Source organism: Panulirus ornatus, chromosome 28, assembly GCF_036320965.1.
Source record: "Panulirus ornatus isolate Po-2019 chromosome 28, ASM3632096v1, whole genome shotgun sequence".
Lineage (NCBI taxonomy): Eukaryota > Metazoa > Arthropoda > Malacostraca > Decapoda > Palinuridae > Panulirus > Panulirus ornatus.
The window spans coordinates 7,506,636-7,522,500 of record NC_092251.1 but is presented as its reverse complement, the minus strand read 5'-3'; the positions used below and the strand labels follow the sequence as shown (position 1 = coordinate 7,522,500).

The window sequence follows — 15,865 nt, the reverse complement described above, 5'->3', positions numbered from 1 at the left end:
TGTTTACTTATACACGGCAGTTTGAGGGTATCTTTTGTTTGCCAAATGGGCAGTGTGAGGGCGTCGACTCCTGTTTGCCAACTGGGCAGTGTGAGAGGTGTTTCCTGTTTACTTACACACGGCAGTGTGAGGGTGTTGGCTGTTTACCAACTGGGTTGTGTGAGAACGTCGTCTTCTGTTTTGCCAACAGGGAAAGAGTGAGGGGTGTCTCCTGTTTACCAACACGGAAGTGTGAGGGCGTCGTCTCTTGTTTGGCCTCATAAACTGAGCATGTTTCTCCTCATTATCATTTGTCTCTTGGCTTCGCCACAGCCAGACACGATTGCGTGAAAACTCATTGCAAATTGGAACTGAGAACTTGTATGTTGCTCTTAAAGGCAAAGCTACAGAAGGAGAACTCTGTATATATATATATATATATATATATATATATATATATATATATATATATATATATATAGACTATGTGTTCTCAAGTCCAGGTAAATGATGCAATGTATATATAAATCATGATTCATGACTGGACAATTTCCTTTTTCTCTTCACTGGTCAACAGTGTGACATCTGATTTTCATGATTATTTTCTTATCGTGTTTAAAATCTAAAGATGAAAATCAGAATGTTTCGTGTCGTAGCAGAACATGGAATAACTTTCGCAATCTGTCACGCTCTGGGGTGTATTTCTTGTTCGTGTGAGTGTGTGAGTGTGGTGGTTGGGGGGTGTTGGGGGTATGGTGTTGTCTGGAGTCACTCACGAACTGTGGTCTCATTACCAAGCTGATGAGGAGATATCGTCCGTAATTTAGAGAAAGAGAGTTGAAGATGAGGGGTGGTTGGTTTGGGGGGGAGGGAGGTAAAAGAGAGGGTGGAGGAGAAGGAAGGGAGGGAGAGGTGGGAAATTAGAAAGAAGTGGCCACCAGGTCACATTATTATGGGAAACTCGTACAGAAACTCGATAGGTTGTGAAGTGCTACGATCCATGTCATTTGGGCCTTAATGATGTGAAGCAACACACCTTTAGCCCCAAAGTGCTAGCTGGTCGCTCGGAGTGTCTTAACTCTCGCACTCCTACGTGATAAAATTTCATCTTACCTTTGGGAGGAGACGATTTTCCTCCTTTGCAGGATGGAGACCCGGGCTCCCTCGACAGGTGAAGAAGCAGAGTGTCGGGGTGTGTGTGTGAGTGTGTGGTGGTGGCGGTGAGGAGGAGGGGTGAGGGAATCCAGGCGTGTGGGAGCGAAGGGGTCAAGGCTCCTACTATCGTATCAGCGACAGTGATGGCCTCTCGACCTCAGGTCGCCTGCAGGGGAGGAGGGTGGACAGGAAGCTAGACTAGAGCACCACAACCGTGGCTATGGCTCGGCTCTTCCTCACACGATCCGACCCCAGCGTAAGACACGATACACTAAAAGGAATTTTTGTAGTCCGTGTTTGATTCAGTGCGAGGGAACTGGGGAGGTGGGGTCGGGTGATCTGTTTCTTTATCAAGGCCCCAGTATCGTCAGTTACGTCGTCTTCTCTTCCGTCCGAGGGAAGAATGTCCGAGAGATTACAGGAGATAAGAGATAACAGTTTGAAGGCGTTATCAACCGTTACGCGACCGGACATCGTGGGAGGAAGTCATGGCCCCCGACTGACGCAGATGCACGGGTGTTACTGGCTGTGGTCTACACCGCGAGCAAGGAGTCAACTTCGGCCAGACTTGGTCACTATCAATGGACGGAAAGGAGTATGAACTTAGAGCAGCAGGAGCCCCGAAAAGGGAAGGCCCTGGGGTGATATGACGTACAAACAATATATATATATATATATATATATATATATATATATATATATATATATATATATATATATATATATTTTTTTTTTATACTTTGTCGCTGTCTCCCGCGTTTGCGAGGTAGCGCAAGGAAACAGACGAAAGAAATGGCCCAACCCCCCCCCCCCCCCCCATACACATGTACATACACACGTCCACACACGCAAATATACATACCTACACAGCTTTCCATGGTTTACCCCAGACGCTTCACATGCCTTGATTCAATCCACTGACAGCACGTCAACCCCTGTATACCACATCGCTCCAATTCACTCTATTCCTTGCCCTCCTTTCACCCTCCTGCATGTTCAGGCCCCGATTACACAAAATCTTTTTCACTCCATCTTTCCACCTCCAATTATATATATATATATATATATATATATATATATATATATATATATATATATATATATATATATATATATATATATATATCAAATCAGCTTCCTAAGTGCTGCAGGAGCCTGATAAGGACAGAAGGGAGTCCAGAGACAGGAAAATAAGGTATAAAATCAGTCATGGAGATTAATTAACTTGATTAGATTAACTGAGTTGGAGCGGATGTCTCACGACATGAAATACGTACCTGTTATCACTGGCTGCTCTCACCTGTAAGGCTCGCTAGCTGGATAAGTCAGTCGATCAGTCAGTGTCTGTTAGTACGACAGTTAGGAAGGGGAGGAGGATCACCACCTCCGTGCAGGTCGTGGATAACTGTGGGACTCGATGTTAACATCACTCAAACTCGTGTGCCAAAATTTGGTACATCTATTCTCAGCTTAACTGAATGGTTCACATCCTTATCACCAGATGATTCAGGGTGTGATGTACTCGTTTGAAAATGGAAAACGCCCATTTATTAAAAATGAATATTACTTCAACCTTTTATGTTCTTTTTCTTTCTTTTTCTTTTAGGATTAGGAGTCCGCTCCTTGGTGAATCCCACTACAGCTTTTTCCCATCGACTCTTCCCCGATAAAATTTCCGAGACGGTGTGCTCTCTACATCCTTCCTCCATGGTGTTCCCTCTGAGCTGTTTTACAGCCGGATGTTGTTTTAAAGGGAGCAAAGGGGGTGAGGAGGTGGCCTGTGCTGTACAAGTCTTGTCTGTAGCTCAAATCAGATTTTTAACTCAGGATATCATCTCCGTCGTCCCACACATAACTTCGTCCTGGAGCAGCAGGTCTTCTTTGTCCTTTGCAACTTCCCCCTTACCACGTGCCTCCGCCCGTCCCCTCCGCACGTGCCTCCCACCATCTCCTCCCTAGGTTCCTCCCCTCCGTCTCCTGTTCTCTTGGCCGAAGACGTCCCCACCGCCGGAGCAACAGGAGCGGGCGGACGAGGCCCCAGAACACAAGACGTGGCAGTGTGTCAGGCGAGGAGGTGGGAGCCCCTGAGAGGCTGATGACATGACAGGGTGTTAGACAAGGCGTGGGACCTTAGAGTGACATGACAGTGAGTGTCAGGGAAGACTAGTGGAGGAGAGGGACACCACCACCCCTGTAGCCTAGGGCACGCTTAACCAGCGTGACTGTGCTTGGCGAGGCGAGGCCCTCAGGGACGCCCTTAGAGACGCTGTGGTCCACACTACCACACTGTCTCGCAACACAGGGTATTTCCCTCAAGCGATTCTTTCCTATTCACTTAACGCCAGGGGGATCTAACTCATGCCTTCACACCATAAGACAGGCACGGACGGGCTTCTTGCTCCAGCCTCCTCTCACAGCGGGCCGCCGCTGGTGGAGACCCAGTTAAACTAGAAAGATATTTGTGTGATTATATATATATATATATATATATATATATATATATATATATATATATATATATATATATGCATATAGGTTTATGTAGGTGAGTGTTTTGCTTATCTGTTCACGTTCTTGTGACGAAGATACGGTTTACAGTCTTTCTAAAAAAAAAAGAAAAAAAAATCATGTTATTATTGACGTCGGATGACTGGGAATAATCATTCCGTCCTTCTCTCAGGAGCCTTGAGCATGGAGAGTCATCCCCTGCCCCACACACACACACACACCAACCTCATCCATCCTTCACCCCACACATACACCCACCATCCTAATAATCCTCACCCCCTCCACACGTACACCTTCCCCATCACACCTCCAAGGCGGCTCACGTGTACCACATTGACTGTGTTCATTCGCGTATTCAGTCGTCATTCTTCTCTTGTCCTTTAAATTGCGTCGTCTGTCGCACCTGTTGGTTGGCCTCCACAAAGGAGGCAAAGCACGTGTCGTCGGAGTGTATATACCTTGATTATCGTTAGGCCCTAAGTCCCCGAGGCTGGTGTTCAGGGTCGGAATTAGTCCCTAGAGATGGTGTTCAGGGGTAGACCTAGTCCCTAGAGATGATGTTCTGGGGTAGACCTATTCCCCACAGCTGGTATACAAGGGTGTTGGGTCGCCTTTTGAAAGAGAGATGAAACTCTTCTCAACATAATCATATAGTCTTTTCCTTCGTCCATTTTTTTTTTCTATATGTATAGAACCATGTGATGATGGGGTGGCTCAGACTAGTAATGTTTGCTGAGGTTGGCGAGTCCTGAGGTGTTGGGGAGAATATTAGTGTTGGCAGGTCGTGAGGGCGGATGTCATGGATAGAAAAAAAAAAAAAATTGGTGGGGCGGATACGTTTGCAGGTTGGCAAAGGGGTAGTGACGGTCAGAGATGTGTTGGTTGATTGTCAGAGTGGGAGGTTGTTAGGTCAAAGACCAGGGGTCGTATGCAGAAAAATTCTTAGATTTCTGCTTATTTGTATGCTTAGCTGAGCAAGTGACTTAAGTGCCACACAGAAAAGGACGAAGCACGATGCTTAGCAAAACTCATGCATAATATTTAATAAGTATGAAATGCAGTTTGGGTCAAAATTTGTCGTCTGCTAAGCAAATACTTAAGCGTTTGGGCAGCTTTCAGAAACATGCTCAGCAAAATTCTTAAAGTTAAGTAAAATTCATTGGAGTTCAGCATACTCAAGCATTCTTAGAAGTTTTCTGCATACGGCTCCAGGTGACCCACGTCGTGCTGAAGGATTCGAACGAAGTGCTCAGGTATCGTGCCGTCGTTCTCAGGTATCGTACCGCCCTACTCACGTATCGTACCGTCCTGCTCAGCTAATGTACCATCGTGCTCAAGGGACTGAGATAGGTCGACCGGGAGAGCTTTACCTGACCAACAAGGACGAGACTTCCACACCTTCACTATCAATCAATGGATCGAACACAGGGTTAAGATCCCGTCAGGTATTGTCAGCAAAAAGACTGTCGGCACTTGACATACACAGATCCCCAAGTACTTCAGTGACATTAATAACCATCATTAAGGACAATATATCGATCCTTAATACCTTAGGCTCGAGAAAGAGTCCCATACATTCTTCTGAAATATCCTTGTCAGTATATTCTCCATCTGTTGCTTGATACTCTCTCATTCTTAATTTCCTGTTGGCTGATGTGCCGGAAGGGGCGATGGGGTTGGAGGTTTGGCATCATCCACTTTCTACTTGATTATCCTTTATCCACTTATGTAGATTAGGGACTATGAGAGATAATCATGTCTTCTGTTATCTGTCTTCCCCACGTAAAGCCATATACACCTCCTTTGATCTTGCTGCTCCTCGTGTTTCCCCTTTCCTTCTCTCTCTCTCTTCTTTCTGCTTTCCCCCCCCTCACCTCTCTCTCCTCACTTGTCCTCAGCCTCCGGAGTCCTGCCTGGCGCTGCTCATCAGTGCATGTTGTTTGCCTCCTCGTCAACCCACGGCGTCTGCAGGTCACACATTTAGCAAACACGTACGAATGTAATGAGGAACATGGACTGAAGTCTTCCTCCCAGTCATATAGTGTCACACACACACACACACACACACACACATATATATATATATATATATATATATATATTAGATAGATAGATGGAGCAGAAGTAGGTATCATAATATGATCATGTTGGCCCTACGGAGCACCTCTACGAAGTGGTGCCTTAGCCTCAAGACACGGTACACCAGCCATGCTCCACCTAGTGTCTCTGGCCGCTGGTGGTAGTGACCTGTGTAAGGGGGAGGTTGGAGGTCGGGCCACGGCGGCGGCGGTGGTGGTAGTGGTGTGGGCGGTGTACGTGAGGTGGGCCACGTCTCTGGGTGTGTCAGTAGCTTCGCTTATCAGTGCAGAGCGCCCCCGCCTGTCGCCCTCCTGCCTGCGGGTCCTTGCTTCTCTCTTGACCTCCCCCTCCTCCCCTCCTCCGTCCCTCAAGGCTCACCTCCCACTTGGAGTGGCTGACGAGACGATCTTCTCTGTTGGGTGAGGTGGTCGTTGTGTGGTGTCAAGGTTAGCGTGAGTGGGTGTATGGTGGATAGTGTGCACGTGTGTGTGAAGGTGTGTATGAGGTTGGCATTGTGTACGGTAGTGTCATCACGGGTCGGAGCCTTTCCTCGGGGAGGAAATGGGTGGTGAGGGGGGTGGAGAGTCCGGAAATCCTCCTTGCCTATATTACTTTTCTAAGGAATGGGAAGGAATCAAGCGAGATGTCGTTTTCCTCTAAGGCGCAGTCGTCTGTTCGGGCCGCTCGCTACCTTACTCACACCGAGCGAACATGTGTATTAGAGAGAGAGAGAGAGAGAGAGAGAGAGAGAGAGAGAGAGAGAGAGAGAGAGAGAGAGAGAGAGAGAGAGAGATTGTACATGCATGCCATGCCTCAGTCAGTGGACCATCTCGAGTGAAAGAAGTAGAGTGAGAGAAAGAAATTATTCAAGGCTCCGTAAGTGTTTTGTAGACCTGAGCGTGAAGTGTAGAAAGGTTACTGGGAGACAGATAAGCCACAGCTTTGCAGGTCAAAGGAAGGAGGAGGTATGATAACGGTCAGTTCTGGTGTAACTGGTCACCACAGAGATAGTATAGGAAGCAACAGCCAGGCGCTTGCCTACTCTCCAATCCATAAGTGTGTGCGAACAGCTCAGGAGAACAGTGGCCAAAATGATCTCCGTAGAACAGAGAGAGAGAGCAGCAGCAACACCTCAGCGTACAAAAAGGGATGGTTGAAGAGAGGTGATGCTTGGGGGAATTAATGACGCGAAGGCTTCCGATTTCATTCTGGTGCGGTAGAGAAAAAAAACCACCCAAGATAAGTGAGTAGAACTCCATATTTAGAATAGAATTAAACCTCTGTTAAATATGAAACAGCTGATCGCGAGATATATCATTGTGGCATCTATACAACACTCCCCAGCTTTTGGGAAGCAGGCTTGGTTAGTTAGTTAGTGTTGCTGTGGGTGTTTTTTTTCTGTGGAAAATGTTACTGTGGGTGTACCTGTGCCGCGAGGAGGTAGTGTTGCTGTGGGTGTACCTCTGTAGGAGCACTGTTGGTATATCGATGTTCCTGTGTAAGAACAGTGTTGCTTTGGGTATTCGTAATAAGGGACAGTGTTGCCGTGGGTGTTTGTGCGAAGAGGCAGTGTTGCTGTAGGAGTATATCGCAGAATGGAGGGCGTGGAGCTACGTTGTGGGGGGGGGGGGGGTCGTCATGATGTGATGGCATGGCAAGTCATGACGTCAAAAACAAGTCGTGTTGTGAGATCATCTCTGGTTATCTGGGACGTACGTAAGTGTTTAGCTGGGAGAGACCTGGATGTGGGCGGTGGGAAGGACTAGTTGTAGGTGGTGGGAAGGACCTGGATGTCGGTGGTGGGAAGGACTAGTTGTAGGTGGTGGGAAGGACCTGGATGTGGGCGGTGGGAAGGACTAGTTGTAGGTGGTGGGAAGGACCTGGTTGTGGGTGGTGGGAAGGACTAGTTTTAGGTGGTGGGAAGGACCTGGATGTGGGTGGTGGGAAGGACTTGTTTTAGGTGGTGGGAAGGACTTGGATGTGGGTGGTGGGAAGGACCAGTTGGAGGTGGTGAGAAGGACTTGGATGTGGGTGGTGGGAAGGACTAGTTGTAGTTGGTGGGAAGGACTAGTTGTAGGTGGTGGGAAGGACCTGTTGTGGGTGGTTGGAAGGACTAAGTGTGGGTGGTGAGGAGGAGCTGGGTGTAGGTTGTGGGGAAGATTCTGAGTGTGTGTGTGCGTGTGGTGGGGAGTACCGAGGACCTGGGTGCTGGTGACAGGAGGCGCCTGGTGTGGTAAGTAAACTTGGATGCGCAAATACTGAGTGTGTGTGTGTGTGTCGTGAGCAACAATGTGCTCTAGTCACTTTTTACACACAGAGTTTACCCAGTGACACACATCTTTCGTCCACACACACACACACACACACACAAACACACACACTCACTCCCGACGGGGAGAGTCTCCTGAATGCCCCGGGGAGGAGGAGGAGAGAGAGAGAGAGAGAGAGAGAGAGAGAGAGAGAGAGAGAGAGAGAGAGAGAGAGAGAGAGCTGCTATCTCCCTCGTGGTGTCACCCACGAGAACCACAGCTTTAATAACTGCGGAACCTCTTCAGGCCGTGCAAGACCGTGTCTCATCGTCCTGGTGTATTAGACGTGGCTTTTCTTTTTTTCTTTCTTAAAGGTGATCCTCACTCGGATGACAAGGAGAGATTATCCTCAACCATTTTCGAGAACCACACTCAAGGATGGTGTAAATAAACATCCTTGGGCTATTTCTGGTCTCCATTTGCCGGCTCGGATCATAATGGGTCCCTTCTGACATCACAGCCGGAGACATTACCACGATAGATCTTGACGAGAATAATAGTCACGACGTATTGGAGTTGAGGCTGGGTGTGAGGGTGGTATGTGGTGTCGTCCTCCTCCTCCTCCTCCTCCGCTGCTGACTTGCTTTCTAGGAAATAAGATTGACCAGAGGATTCGAACCGCGCCTTGAATTGGCCAAGCTTCGTTTACAAGCGTATTTGCTTGCTGTTCATTGTTTAGACTCGTCGAATGAAATACCTTCAGTCCTTTGCTTTTTTCACTACAGTTCTTCCGTATAGGGGAATTCACTCGCTACCGTTCCATGGACAATTATATGTTTTAACTTCCCTGGTCCAGTAGGTCTTCGAGTGAGGGATTAGTCACGTCTCCGTCAGGAGAGAACTGGGTGTTGTAGTGTTGACAGGTGTGAGATCTGCCCGAAACCCGATCGTGATGGTCTGTCCAGCCCTTTCGCATAGACGAGACCGAGGTGGCGCTACAGGACACTGTCAACTGACCCTGTTTAAAATGGAATTATGTTCAAGTTCGATGAGCAGATTCAGAATTCGAACTGATGGCTGTGGTCAATGGTGGTCTGTTGCTTGTCCATAAAGTTGGGAGTTGCTGAGTATGTTCGCCAGATCCAGATGCGCCGGGCTGAGTGATCCGGCGGATCGTGATCATGTTAGATCAAGCCAGAAAATGGGATAAAAGATACCAGGTCGAGCTGCTGTTAGGAGAAGGATCTAGCAGGTCAACCAATAGGCCGCCAGGTCACCATAGAGCCAGGACACCATAGAGCCAGGTCACCATAGAGCCAGGTCACCATAGAGCTAGGTCACCATAGAGCCAGGTCAGAGTAACCATCACCCTCCGTGTGTCGCGGCTCAGAGCGAGGCGCGCGGCTGATTTTAGAACCAGCGCGCCCCTCTTCCTGCACATGGTAGACAGCATGGCGCAGGAGGCGGCAAGGGCGTGTACGTGAGTGGCATCACAGTGCCCGGAGGAGAGTCGTGCGCCAGGTGGGCGTTTGATGGCCCCCTTAGAGCAGCAGACACACACACACACACACACACACACACACACACACACACTTCACATCCTAAACAGGAAACACTCGCCTCTTCGAGGGACACTTCGCTTGTCTTCTTGCGAAAAATAGAAGTTCCTCTGAGAAAGCTTCTCCAGTGCCTCTGTTGAGAACACACACACACACACACACACACACACACACACACACACACATACACTTGAAATATTCTTAAAACATTTTTTATTTTATTTATTTTGCTTTGTCGCTGTCCCCCGCGTTAGCGAGGTAGCGCAAGGAAACAGACGAAAGAATGTTTTATTAAAACACGTTCTGACAACAAGCCGTCCACACATTGTGACGAGAAGACTCGACTAATTCTGAAAATTCTTATTGACCGAGGCGCTCGTTTGAATCCCGACACAGTATGGATCCCTCGCTCTTCCTCTCCTCTCTTTCCTTATTCGTGAATTTAACCGCCCAAAACTTGATTCCTTTTGCCCACCACGTCGTCCTTACCCGTGATGGTGGGAGGGGAATGCAGAGCGTCAGAGGGCGACACTTGAGGCGCCTGATTTGGCGGGAGTCTGGTGTATATGGCAGGAGGGCTGTGTGATGTCGCACGCACGTGAGGCACAAGGGGGCGTAGTGCCACGGTCGAGGAGGGAGGGGGAAGAAAGGGTAGGGGGAGGAGGAGTATTGATGCCACGGTGGAGATGGTTGGAGAGAGAGAGAGCGGGGGTGTTTGAGGGGGGAGAGGGGCTAGAGAGACACGACAAGGACGGTGGAACTGAGAACTGCGGAGGAGAATCATGGGTAATGGCAAGACGTCATTTAGCATAAAACCCGGTGGTGAAGGGAGACCCACGTCTCATGCGAAGCAAGACAGCCATATGGAGTGCCCGAAGGAGGCCGGGTCGTTCGTGATGAAGTAAGTCAGTATGCGACCGCAGGATACTCTTGTATAGGATTCCTACAGCTTCTGTGCCGCGCTCCACGCGGTGTGGGAAGGTTATGTAGGCTCCTTTTGAGCGGGATGGTTCTCGACGACGCTGTACGTACGCCTTTCCCTGTGCTCAAGATGACAGAGACCCGTCGAAGTCTTACATCCCGCTTGTGGTCTTGGCAGATCCTCCTCCCCTCCTGTAACATCACTCGGTGAAAAGAGAAACAATAGGAGGAGCCAAGCGAGGATTTGTCCTCACAAGCACAGGCTGAGAGTGGAGTATCTGGATATGAGTAGCTATAAGCAGGATGAAGAAAAGAAATAGGAGAGAGAGAGAGAGAGAGAGAGAGAGAGAGAGAGAGAGAGAGAGAGAGAGAGAGAGAGAGAGAGAGAGGTACTGTGTTTGACGAGAGAAACCTGGATGATGGGAGAGAATGGGAGTAGAGTTGAATAACTGCATCTCTGGTAAATCCCAATGTCTTTTCAGATGTCTCAGGAACGTCACCTTAGACTACAGACTTGAATGCTTAATGTCCTCTGGATTTCCAGTGCGCTTATAGAGGCGGCGAATACCTACAAAACGTTTCGATAAAAGGCAAACGTTTACCTCCTGGTCTGTCATTCCACATACGAACGCTCTAACAAACTCGTCCACGGGAAAGAACGTAGTGGGAATTAAGGACAAGTAATTCTAATTTCCGCCGGTGGGGTGGCTTGTTACGGAGCGACCCAGACCTGAGTTCGTGGTGGTCAGGATGCGTGAGTTAGAGGAGGGGAAAAGTAAACAAACGCTCGACCTCCGCTGAGGAAGTCTTGAGTCCAGAAATACATAATCTGGTTAAAAGTTTCCCGTTGCGAGCTGATTATTGTCACCACCTGACCCATTTGTCTTAACTGTAACTCTATTTTTTTTTTTTTCTCTGATTTCTCGTCTGGTAAGAGAAGGGAAATATAATTTTGTCAAGCGAAGGAGTAAAGATTATGAAATCCTTCGTCGATATTTGGAAACCGTTGGTCATTTAACGGTTAAGAACCGTTATTGGGCGTTAACAGAGGCTTTTTTTTCGTTGGTTGATTTAGAAACTTAGAACAAGTTGAGGGGGAAAATAGTGTTATATGATGGTATAGCCGTACAGCGATGGAACTCATCCCAGTTACAAGGTAAGAGTGAGACGCCTACCCTGGCTGGTGTTTACGTTTTACAGCCAAGGCAGTCAGTCAGCCCTTCCACAGGAGGTGTCTGGTTCTCTTGTGCTGATGTAACGGTGCCCTACTAGTGTCGGTGGCGTCCTTTAGTGCCCTGGTGTGGTGGTGTGCTAGTGTGGTGATGTGGTGGTATGCTAGTGTGGTGGTGCCCTGGTGTAGTGGTGTGCTAGTGTGGTGGTGTCCTGGTGTGGTGGTGTGCTGGTGCCCTGGTGTGCTAGTGTGGTGGTGCCCTGGTGTGCTAGTGTGCTGGTGCCTTGGTGTGCTAGTGTGCTGGTGTGGCAGTGCGAAAATGTGGCAATGATAGCGTCCTGGTATCATGATTATTACGGTGTCTTGTTCTGTTTTTGTCCAGATGTAATGGCGTCATGGATTGCGAAAGGTTTGAAAAAGTTTCCCATGGTTTCCCCAGACTCTCCTCCTTCAGGAAGTCTCAGGCTCTTGTCGACCTACCTCAGCGCGATGACCACCGCCTCGTCGTACACATAAACACGCCAGAGACCCAAGGTATAACTTTGTAACCCAGTTTCGTCTACTTTCCCGGCGAGGAGCAAATCAAGACCTTGTAATATAATTTCCAGTGGAAGTTCGGGGCGAGATCCTGTTGCTTATAGTTTCTCGGCGTTTGCTCTTCAATTATCATCCCTATGGAACCGCATCTTATAAGAGCTTCATGGCCCCACCGTTTCATGAAGCTGTAGAATACGTGGGAATGTTCAGAGGTGAATCAGAGGTCGAGAGTGTAGTGCGAATGCCCCATGACTGTCAGGTCAAGATGGGGCGATTCGCTGCGAACAGCTAGTTCGGCGGTGCCTCATCGCAGGCCCGCCGTCATGAGGGAAGAGGGTGTCACACTAGGAAAAATTCATCGGGACAAGGAAGGCAGGGTCGCTACGAAATTGACTCGATTTCTTTGTCGAGGAGAGCGTGTCTGTGACCACAGCCTCAGCGCGTGAACTAGGAAGGATACGGTCCATAAATGTCGACATACAAGGTCTTCATGAGGGTGGCTGTAGATTCATAAGGCAATATAGTTAATGAGTTTAGTCTGTTCTTTTACATAGGTATTATATCTTCCAGTGATGTCAAGCTTGCACGGTTTGTCCCGGGCATACAACACAGGCAAGGGATGTATGTATCAGTCTTCCAGAATTATACTGAGCTCGGAGAGAGAGAGTATAAGAAGCACTAGTCTTCTTTATCTGACGGCGGAAATACCGAAGCGTCAGGAACTGACTGGGTAGATTAGCGATTTCCTAAATTGAACTTGACATTTCTGTATTGGGAAAATTGTAATTCGAAACTCTGGAAACTCTTCAGGTTCGATTTTAGTCAGGGTTTCTCCGAAATGTAGGGTTCCATTATAGTGGGTCTCAAGGCTCGCACTTGGACCGATAGGTGTATGGAAGAGAGGATTCGTAAGTGAGGAGAGGTTTGGCTTGGATGAAGGATAGGCTAGAATAAGAGGAGCCACTAGGCAGGCTTAAGAAGGTTGTGGGGTTAAAGATGAGAAAATGAGACGGAAGATGATGATGGTGATGTTTGAGATGCTCCCGTCAGCGGGGTTAGAGACAGTCAACAAGGTGGTTCGCTTTACGGTAAAGGCTGTCAAGTTTTGCAGGCCGAGCGGTCATCCTACAGACATGGATGATCTCGGACATTTTCACATGATGAACGTTCTCATTTACGTTGGGAGATGCCCCCGTCACTTAGACATCAACAAGAGCATCGTGGACGTGACGCAACACACAACTGCCTTCATCATTCGCCATTAAAACCTTTACATGGCATTGCTGCGTGTTGAGGACGCAGTCGTTCATCCCAAGGTGATCAGCATCATGCAGGAGGCTTATGGTTGGTGCTGGAGCCGTGGCCAGACCTGCTGCTTTTCAAGTCGGCCTGGGTGACGGGAGGCTTTTGAGACGACTCGGGGTGACGCCTTGTGTTAGCATGGACATGGTTGACAGCAGTGACGATGAGAGGCGACTGTACTCAACCATTTGTGTCAGGCACTTGTGCCAACACTTGTCGTCCTGATGATACCATACCATGAAGTGGAGAACAGGAGGGAGGCCCCCCCTCGTGGCATAATTCACGAGCTCCAGCAGGAGGTGGCTCCACGGGCATATAGTACCTCGGGAGTGTGGAAGGGAAGGACCTTGTGTCAGTGTGCTTCCCTCGAGCCTTCATCTCACTTCCTTGCTTAGAGACGCGGGCGAATGAAGGCAAAAGTTCTTCATCCATCAGAATTTTAATATATTTAAGAAATATGACCCCTAAAACCCCCGGAAGCCTTTCACCTCTTCAGAACCTTAATGAATCTTATTTCTAGATAGAGCCTTTGTCGGAGAACCAAATATATATATATATATATATATATATATATATATATATATATATATATATATATATATATATATATATATATACCATGTGGTCACATGTCTTCTGCACGTGTCGCGTCGCTGATGGTGTGGCTCACCCTCGTGTTGACAAGTTTCAGTACACTTGCACCCATGCGGTCACTGGCCCAGGAGGAGACTACAGACGTCGCACTTTCCAGCACGTTCCTTCATTGTTCTCTCAACAGGTTCCAGTAAAGAGACCGATACATGCCTTGGGTTTAGGTGGCAGTATGGTTACTGGCGACGTGCCGCCTATCTGTAACAGATTCTGACTCAATAATCTTCGGGTGACAGGAATTGTTGTTGCAATGAGTTTGAGGACCCACATGGGTCGAGGAGTGAGTGTCTCAGGAACTCGTGGTTGAGTTGATCCTCTGAAGACTCACATGAGTCGAGGAGTGAGTGTCTCAGGACCTCGTGGATATGTCGATCCTCTGAAGACCCACATGGGTCGAGAAGTGTGTCTCAGGACCTCGTGGTTACGTCGATCCTCTGAAGACCCACATGGGTTGAGGAGTGAATGTCTCAGGACCTCGTGGTTATGTCGATCCTCTGAAGACCCACATGGGTTGAAGAGTGTCTCAGGACCTCGTGGTTAGGTCGATCCTCTGAAACGTGAGCACAGTAGCCTCGCAACACCCCCATCCTTCTTCCCCTCCTCCTCTACGGCTTCAGAGGTGGACACGTTGTATCCAGCACCATCCTCCCCTTCCCGGTTAGAGTTCGTACCTTGCAGTTATATCATCATTGTTGTTTTCTGTCGATGTATATTCCCCGAAGCCTCGGGGCGTGCGAGACTTTGGCTCGGGAAGATCACGGACGCTTGGGGGCCCACAGTCTGGCGCCGAGGACGGCCACCACCACGCACGCCTCACATAGTCTCCTCATAATCCCCCTCCCCAGCAGTTGTTGAGTGTGGCGGGGGCGTTGTGTTGTGGCTGGCGGAGGCGGGCCATCGGCGACCCGACCACCCTCGCTCGCTCTCGTCTCGCGCGGGTAAACAATGTCGAGAAATGGAGGCGAAGAGGAAGAGATCTTCTCGGCGGTGCTGTTGACGCGACCGTCTTGGATTCGTTGTGCAATTATTTCTAGCCACGTACGAGTTTAGAAAAAAAAAAAAAAGAATATGCGGGAATTTAAATTACTCCACTTACTTGATGTCCGTCAATTTTTGTTGTTCTTTTTTATTTTGGGTAAAACCTGATTGTGATTCAGGTCTGTTAACATAATGCTCCCAGTCTAAGGACTCTTACTTAATCCTATCACAGAGAAAAAAAAAGTTTCGGGAAATATCACATCAGACGCGCAAGATGAGTGAAGTCAGGGGACCCCCTTTCACAACACTGATCTGGGCATAACCTTCGGAGACAGAGGTCGGGCGATGCCTCGCGCGCGGGCGACCACACGTAAGAACTACTCAAAGGTGTACTGGTTTTTGTGTCCCCTGGGGAAACTCGTGGATGAGTTATCCCCGAAAATTAAGAAACATGAAATTACCTGGAATGCCATGGGACCTTATCCGAGCGTAAGTTTCGAACCCCCGCTCTTTGAAGGGCACAATTTCAAGCGCGCGTGTGGGACCGCTGAGCCATCTTGACTTAGAGACTGTATGATGATGTGGTTTTTTCGTCACACCAGCAGAGCTCCTGGGTGTTTGACACCTGTAGGGACAGGAGCACACGTGTGACACCTGTAGTTACAGGAGGACACAAAACCTGTGGCTACAGGAGCAGGCGTCATTCGTAACACCTGTAGCTACAGGGGTCAACACTGCACCTGGGACAATCGTAGATACGGGACTATACTGTAAGA

The 15,865-nt window shown here is 48.5% G+C and overlaps 1 protein-coding gene across 1 annotated transcript in view; it reads left to right on the top strand.

The window, feature by feature from the left end:
- LOC139757819 (uncharacterized) overlaps positions 1–15,865 on the top strand; it is a 274,516-nt gene that overhangs the window by 168,282 nt on the left and 90,369 nt on the right. The gene's annotated exons all lie outside the window — the stretch shown is intronic.